Source organism: Arachis hypogaea, chromosome 15 (genome assembly GCF_003086295.3).
Source record: "Arachis hypogaea cultivar Tifrunner chromosome 15, arahy.Tifrunner.gnm2.J5K5, whole genome shotgun sequence".
In the NCBI taxonomy this organism is placed as follows: Eukaryota; Viridiplantae; Streptophyta; class Magnoliopsida; order Fabales; family Fabaceae; genus Arachis; species Arachis hypogaea.
The window spans coordinates 98,739,866-98,748,663 of NC_092050.1; the positions used below are offsets into that span (position 1 = coordinate 98,739,866).

An 8,798-nucleotide genomic window follows, 5' to 3' on the forward strand; every position below is an offset into this window, starting at 1 on the left:
TGCAACAGAATTGCAAGTTTCATGGACTTCTATCAGAAGATTCTTTTCAGTTCTTAACTGAATTCTTGCAGATCTGTGATGCTGTTAAGACCAATGGGGTTGATCCCGAGGTCTACAGGCTTATGCTTTTCCCGTTTGCTGTAAGAGACAGAGCTAGAGTATGGTTGGACTCTCAAGCTAAAGATAGCCTGAACTCTTGGGATAAGCTGGTCACGGCTTTCTTAGCCAAGTTCTTTCCTCCTAAAAAGCTTAGTAAGCTTAGAGTGGATGTCCAAACCTTCAGACAGAAAGAAGGTGAATCCCTCTATGAAGCTTGGGAGAGATACAAGGAACTGACCAAAAAGTGTCCTTCTGACATGCTTTCAGAATGGACCATCCTGGATATATTCTAGGATGGTCTGTCTGAGCTATCAAAGATGTCACTGGACCATTCTGCAGGTGGATCCATTCACCTAAAGAAAACGCCTGCAGAAGCTCAAGAACTCATTGACATGGTTGCAAATAACCAGTTCATGTACACTTCTGAAAGGAATCCTGTGAATAATGGGACGCCTATGAGGAAGGGAGTTCTTGAAATTGATACTCTGAATGCCATATTGGCTCAGAATAAAATATTGACTCAGCAAGTTAATATGATCTCTCAGAGTCTGAATGGATTGAAGGAATCATCCAATAGTACTAAAGAGGCATCTTCTGAAGAAGAAGCTTATGATCCTGAGAACCCTGCAATAGCAGAGGTGAATTACATGGGTGAACCCTATGGAAACACCTATAATCCCTCATGGAGGAATCATCCAAATTTCTCATGGAACGATCAACAAAAGCCTCAACAAGGCTTTAACAATGGTAGAAGAAACAGGTTTAGCAATAGCAAGCCTTTTCCATCATCCACTCAGCAAAAGACAGAGAGTTTTGAGCAGGATCCATCTAGCTTAGCAAACATAGTCTCTGATCTATCTAAGGCCACTCTAAGTTTCATGAATGAAACAAGATCCTCCATTAGAAATTTGGAGGCACAAGTGGGCCAGCTGAGTAAAAGAGTCACTGAAACTCCTCCTAGTACTCTTCCAAGCAATACAGAAGAGAATCCAAAAAGAGAGTGCAAGGCCATTGATTTAACCATCATGGCCGAACCTACAAGGGAGGGAGAAAACACGAATCCCAGTGAGGAAGACCTCCTGGGACGTCCAGTGATCAATAAGGAGTTTTCCTCTGAGGAACCAAAGGAATTTGAGGCTCATCTAGAGACCATAGAGATTCCATTGAACCTCCTTATGCCATTCATGAGCTCTGATGAGTATTCTTCTTCTGAAGAGAATGAAGATGTTACTGAAGAGCAAGTTGCCAAGTACCTTAGTGCAATCATGAAGCTGAATGCCAAATTATTTGGTAATGAGACTTGGGAAGACGAACCTCCCTTGCTCATCAATGAACTAAGTGATCTGGATCAACTGAGATTGCCTCCGAAGAAATAGGATCCTGGAAAGTTCTTAATACCTTGTACCATAGGCACCATGACCTTTGAGAAGGCTCTATGTGACCTTGGATCAGGGATAAACCTCATGCCACTCTCTGTAATAGAGAAACTGGGAATCTTTGAGGTGCAAGCTGCCATAATCTCATTAGAGATGGCAGACAACTCCAGAAAACAGGCTTATGGACAAGTAAAGGAAGTGTTAGTAAAGGTTGAAGGCCTTTATATTCCTGCTGATTTCATAATCCTAGACACTGGGAAGGATGAGGATGAATCAATCATCCTTGGAAGATCCTTCCTAGCCACAGCAAAAGCTGTGATTGATGTGGACAGAGGAGAGTTGATCCTTCAACTGAATGAGGACAACCTTGTGTTTAAGACTCAAGAATCTCCTTCTATAACCATGGAGAGGAAGCATGAAAAGCTTTTCTTACTGCAGAGTCAACCAAAGACCCCACAGTCAAACTCTAAGTTTGGTGTTGGGAGGTTCCAACAAAGCTCTGAACATCTGTGAGGCTCCATGAGAGCTCACTGTCAAGCTATTGACACTAAAGAAGTGCTTGTTGGGAGGCAACCCAATGTTATCTAATTATATTTATTTATTTTCTATTATTATTTTATGTTTTCTTTAGGTTGATAATTGGTGCACGAAATTGTGATCTCAGGCAACGGTGCCAAAACTCTGTACGCACGTCTTAATAAATCATTTTTCATTCACAACTTCGATACAACTAACCAGCAAGTGCACTGGGTCGTCCAAGTAATAAACCTTACGTGAGTAAGGGTCGATCCCACGAAGATTGTTGGTATGAAGCAAGCTATGGTCACCTTGTAAATCTCAGTCAGGCGGATATAAAATAGTTATGGAGTTTTCGAACATAAATAATAAATAGATAGAAAATAAGGATAGAAACACCTATGTATATCATTGGTGAGAATTTTAGATAAGTCTATAGAGATGCTTTCGTTCCTCTGAACCTTTGCTTTCCTGCTGTCTTCATCCAATCAGTCTTACTCCTTTCCATGGCTGGCTTTATGTAAGGACATCACCGTTGTCAATGGTTACTTTGTATCCTCTCTGGAAAATGGTCCGATGCACTGTCACTGCATGGCTAATTGTCTGGAGGCATCACCCTTGTCAATGGCTGCATCCCATCCTCTTGTGAAAATGGTCCAAATGCTCTGTCACAGCACGGCTAATCATCTGAGGTTCTCGATCATACTGGAGTAGGATTCAACCTCCTTTTGCGTCTGTCACTACGCCCAGCACTCGCGAGTTTGAAGTTCGTCACAGTCATTCAATCCTAGAGTCCTACTCGGAATACCACAGACAAGGTTTAGACTTTCCGGACTCTCATGAATGCCGCCATCAATCTAGCTTATACCACGAAGATTCTGATTAAGAGATCCAAGAGATACTCATTCAATCTAAGGTGGAACGAAAGTGGTTGTCAGGCACGCGTTCGTGGGGGAATGATGATGATTGTCACGTTCATCACATTCAGGTTGAAGTGCGAATGAATATCTTAGAAGCGGAATAAGTTGAATTGAATAGAAAAACAGTAGTACTTTGCATTAATCTTTGAGGAACAGCAGAGCTCCACACCTTAATCTATGGAGTGCAGAAACTCTACCTTATGAAAATACATAAGTGAATACAGGGTAAGCATGGCCGAGTGGCCAGCCTCCCATGGAGGTCTATAGATCAAAATATGATCATAAGAGATCTAATACAATAGTAAAAAGTCCTATTTATACTAAACTAGTTACTAGGGTTTACAGAAGTAAGTAATTGATGCATAAATCCACTTCCGGGGCCCACTTGGTGTGTGCTTGTGCTGATCTTGAATGTTACACGTGTAGAGGTCAATCTTGGAGTTGAACGTCAGTTTGTAATGTATTTCTGGCATTCAACTCTGGCTTGTGACGTGTTTCTGGCGTTTAACTCCAGACAGCAGCGTAGAACTGGCATTCAACGCCCTTTTACGTCGTCTAAACTCGGCCAAAGTATGGACTATTATATATTTCTGGAAAGCCCTGGATGTCTACTTTCCAACGCAATTGGAAGCGCGCCATTTTGAGTTCGGTAGCTTCAGAAAATCTACTTTGAGTGCAGGGAGGTCAGAATCCAACAGCATCAGCTGTCCTTCTTCAACCTCTGAATCTGATTTTTGCTCAAGTCCCTCAATTTTAGCCAGAAAGTACCTGAAATAACAGAAAAACACACAAACTCATAGTAAAGTCCAAAAATATGAATTTAACATAAAAACTAATGAAAACATCCCTAAAAGTAACTAGATTCTACTAAAAACATACTAAAAACAATGCCAAAAAGCGTATAAATTATCCGCTCATCACAACACCAAACTTAAATTGTTGCTTGTCCCCAAGCAACTGAAAATCAAATAGGATAAAAAAAAGAGAATATACTATAAATTCCAAACTATCAATGAAACATAGCTCCAATTAAATGAGCGGGACTTGTAGCTTTTTGCCTCTTGAATAGTTTTGGCATCTCACTTTATCCATTGAAGTTCAGAATGATTGGCATCTATAGGAACTCAGAGTTCAGATAGTGTTATTGATTCTCCTAGTTCAGTATGATGATTCTTGAACACAGCTATTTTATGAGTCTTGGCCGTGGCCCTAAGCACTTTGTTTTCCAGTATTACCACCGGATACATAAATGCCACAGACACATAACTGGGTGAACCTTTTCAGATTGTGACTCAGTTTTGCTAAAGTCCCCAATTAGAGGTGTCTAGGGTTCTTAAGCACACTCTTCTTTTGCTTTGGACCTTGACTTTAACCGCTCAGTCTCAAGTTTTCACTTGACACCTTCACGCCACAAGCACATGGTTAGGGACAGCTTGGTTTAGCCTTTTAGGCCAGGATTTTATTCCTTTAGGCCCTCCTATCCACTGATGCTCAAAGCCTTGGGATCCTTTTTATTTACCCTTGCCTTTTGGTTTTAAGGGCTATTGGCTTTTTGCTCTTGCCTCTTGGTTTTAAGAGCTTTTGGCTTTTTCTGCTTTCTTTTTCTCTTCTCTCTTTTTTTTCGCTATTTTTTTATTATTTTTTTTCTGCAAGCTTTGTTCTTTGCTGCTTTTTCTTGCTTCAAGAATCATTTTTATGATTTTTCAGATTATCAAATAACATGTCTCCTTGTCATCATTCTTTCAAGAGCCAACATATTTAACATTCTAAAACAACAACTTCAAAAGACATATGCACTGTTCAAGCATTCATTCAGAAAACAAAAAGTATTGTCACCACATCAATATAATTAAACTAAGTTCAAGGATAAATTCGAAACTCATGTACTTCTTGTTCTTTTGAATTAAAACATTTTTCATTTAAGAGAGGTGATGGATTCATAGGACATTCATAACATTAAGACAAAGTTACTAAATAATAATGATCATGTAATAAGACACAAACATGGATAAGCACTTAACATAAAGAAAACGAAAAACAGAGAATTTAAGAACAAGGAATGAATCCACCTTAGTGATGGTGGCGTTTCCTTCTTGAGGAACCAATGATGTCCTTGAGCTCTTCTATGTCTCTTACTTGTCTTTGTTGCTCCTCCCTCATTGCTTTTTGATCTTCTCTAATTTCATGAAGGATGATGGAGTGCTCTTGATGTTCCACCCTTAATTGTCCCATGTTGGAACTTAATTCTCCTAGGGAGGTGTTGATTTGCTCCCAAAAGTTTTGTGGAGGAAGTTGCATCCCTTGAGGTATCTCAGGGATTTCTTGATGGTGAGCTTCTTCATGTGCCTGTTGAGATCCATGAATGTGCTCTCTTGTTTGCTCCATCCTTTTCTTAGTGATGGGCTTGTGAGATGAATCTTTCCATCTCTCATGGCTCAAAGGTGGAAGCAATTGTCTTCTCTTTCCTCTTTCTTGAGGTTTCTCTGGCCTTATGTGCCATTAATGGTTATGGAAAAACAAAAAGCTATGCTTTTACCACACCAAACACAGAATGTTTCTCGCCCTCGAGCAAAAGAAGAAAGAATAGAAGAAGAAGAAGAAGAAGAAGATATGGAGGAGATGGAGGGATGTGTGTATTCGGCCATATGGGTGGGATTGGGTGGGAAAGAGATGTTGAATTTTAAAGGTAGGTGGGTGTATGGATGTGAGTGGTAAATGGAGAACAGAAGGGATGACCATGAATGGAGAGAGAGAGGGTGAGGTAGGTGGGGATCATGTAAGGTCCACAGATCCTGAGGTGTCAAGGATTTACAACCTTGCACCAAATTAGGCATGCAAGATGCCCTTGCACACAACTCTGGGCGTTCAGCGCCAGATTGGTGCTTGTTCTGGGCGTTGAATGCCCATTTGTTGCCCATTTCTGGCGTTGAACGCCAGAACCATGCTTGTTCTGGTCGTTCAGTGCCAGCTCTTCTCCAGGGTGCAATTCTGGCGTTCAAACGCCCAGATGCTGCCCATTTTGGGAGTTCAGCGCCAGAACCATGCTCTGTTCTGGCGTTGAACGCCAGCCAGATGCTTCTTCCTGGCGTTTAAAGGCCAGTGAGATCCTCCTCCAGGGTGTGATTTTTCTTCTGCTTTTTTTTATTCCGTTTTCAATTTTTATATTTATTTTGTGACTCCACATGATCATGAACCTGATAAAACATGAAAGAACAGGAAAAATAAAATTAGATAAATAAAAATTGGGTTGCCTCCCATCAAGCGCTTCTTTAATGTCAATAGCTTGACAGTGGGCTCTCATGGAGCCTCACAGATGTTCAGAGCATTGTTGAGACTTCCCAACACCAAACTTAGAGTTTGGATATGGGAGTTCAACACCAAACTTAGAGCTTAACTGTGGGGGCTCTGGTTGACTCTGTTTTGAGAGAAGCTTTTTATGCTTCCTCTCCATATTTACAGAAGGATGACCTCGAGTGTTAAACACAAGGGAGTCCTCATTCAATTGAAGGACTAGTTCACCTCTGTCAACATCAATCACAGCTCTTGCTGTGGCTAGCAAGGGCCTTCCAAGGATGATGGATTCATCCTCATCCTTCCCAGTATCTAGGACTATGAAATCAGTAGGGATGTAAAGGCCTTCAACCTTTACTAACACGTCCTCTACTTGTCTATAAGCCTATTTTCTTGAATTGTCTTCCATCTCTAATGAGATTTTAGTAGCTTGCACCCCAAAGATTCCCAGTTTCTCTATTACAGAGAGGGGCATGAGGTTTATCCTTGAACCAAGGTCACACAAAGCCTTTTCAAAGATCATGTTGCCTTTGGTACAAGGTATTACAAACTTTCCAGGATCCTGTTTCTTCTGAGGCAATGTCAGTTGATCCAGATCACTCAGTTCATTGGTGAACAGGGGAGGTTTATCTCCCCAAGTCTCAATACCAAATAATTTAGCATTCAGCTTCATGATTGCACCAAGGTACTTGGTAACTAGCTCCTCAGTAACATCCTCATTCTCTTCAGAAGAGGAATACTCATCAGAGCTCATGAATGGCATAAGGAGGTTTAATGGAATCTCTATGGTCTCTAGATGAGCCTCAGATTCCTTTGGTTCCTCAGAGGGAAACTCCTTATTGATCACTGGACGTCCCAAGAGGTCTTCCTCCTTGGGATTCACGTCCTCCTCCTCTTTTGTGGTTTCGGCCATGATGGTCATTTCAATGGCCTTGCACTCTCCTTTTGGATTTTCTTCTGTATTGCTTGGGAGAGTACTAGGAGGGATTTCAGTGATCCTTTTACTCAGCTGGCCCACTTGTTCCTCCAAATTTCTAATGGAGGACCTTGTTTCATTCATGAAACTTATAGTGGCCTTAGATAGATCAGAGACTAAGTTTGCTAAATTAGAGGTATTTTGTTCAGAGTTCTCTGTCTGTTGCTGAGTGGATGATGGAAAAGGTTTACTATTGTTAAACCTATATCTTCCACCATTATTAAAGCCTAGTTGAGGCCTTTGTTGATCCTTCCATGAGAGATTTGGGTGGTTTCTCCATGAGGGGTTATAGGTGTTTCCAGAAGGTTCACCCATGTAATTCACCTCTGCTATTGCAGGGTTTTCAAGATCATAAGCTTCTTCTTCAGAAGATACCTCCTGAGTACTGTTGGATGCAGCTTGCATTCCATTCAGACTCTGAGAAATCATATTGACTTGCTGAGTCAATATTTTATTCTGAGCCAATATGGTATTCAGAGTATCAATTTCAAGAACTCCTTTCTTCTGAAGCGTCCCATTACTCACAGGATTCCTCTCAGAAGTGTACATGAACTGGTTATTAGCAACCATGTCAATGAGTTCTTGAGCTTCTGCAGGCGTTTTCTTTAGGTAAATGGATCCACCTGCAGAAGTATCCAATGACATCTTAGCTAATTCAGACAGACCATCATAGAATATATCCAGGATGGTCCATTCTGAAAGCATGTCAGAAGGACACTTTTTGGTCAGTTCTTTGTATCTCTCCCAAGCTTCATAGAGGGATTCACCTTCTTTCTGTCTGAAGGTTTGAACATCCACTCTAAGCTTACTCAGCTTTTGAGGAGGAAAGAACTTGGCTAAGAAAGCCTTGACCAGCTTATCCCAAGAGTTCAGGCTATCCTTAGGTTGAGAGTCCAACCATATTCTAGCTCTGCCTCTTACAGCAAAAGGAAAAAGCATGAGCCTGTAGACTTCAGGATCTACTCCATTAGTCTTAACAGTATCACAGATCTGCAAAAATTCAGTTAAGAACTGAAAAGGATCTTCAGATGGAAGTCCATGAAACTTGCAGTTTTGCTGCATCAGAGAAACTAATTGAGGTTTCAGCTCAAAATTGTTTGCTCCAATGGTAGGAATGGAGATGCTTCTTCCATGTAAATTGGAATTAGGTGCAGTAAAGTCACCAAGCATCCTCCTTGCATTATTATTATTTTCGGCTGCCATCTCCTCTTGTTCAAAAATTTCTGAAAGGTGCTTGCTGGATTGTTGTAATTTAGCTTCTCTTAGTTTCTTCTTCAGAGTCCTTTCAGGTTCTGGATCTGCTTCAACAAGAATGTTCTTGTCCTTGCTCCTGCTCATATGAAAAAGAGGGACAGAAAAATAATAATAGGGATCCTTTTTACCACAGGTATAGAGGTTCCCCTGTGTGAGTAGAAGAAGAAAAGAATGTAATGTAAAGAAAGAAACACAAGGGTAAGGAGAGCAGAGATGTGGGATGAAGAGAGGTGTTAGTAGATGAATAAATAAATAGAAGGAGATGAGAGAGAAGGAGAATTTTCGAAAATTATTTTTGAAAAAGAGTTAGTGATTTTCGAAAATAGTTTTTGAAAAAGGTTAGTAATTTTTCGAAAATTAAAATAA

The 8,798-nt window shown here is 40.7% G+C and overlaps 2 non-coding genes across 2 annotated transcripts; one reads left to right on the plus strand and one right to left on the minus strand.

Annotated features, from left to right (window-relative positions):
• Nucleotides 1-254: 254 nt before the first annotated feature.
• LOC112753675 (small nucleolar RNA R71) lies at nucleotides 255-362 on the minus strand. Its single transcript, XR_003178049.1, has one exon. It is a non-coding gene; the product is annotated as a small nucleolar RNA R71 (small nucleolar RNA).
• Nucleotides 363-7,877: 7,515 nt separating this feature from the next.
• Nucleotides 7,878-7,985, plus strand: LOC112753814 (small nucleolar RNA R71). The gene has a single exon (XR_003178179.1). It is a non-coding gene; the product is annotated as a small nucleolar RNA R71 (small nucleolar RNA).
• Nucleotides 7,986-8,798: the final 813 nt, after the last annotated feature.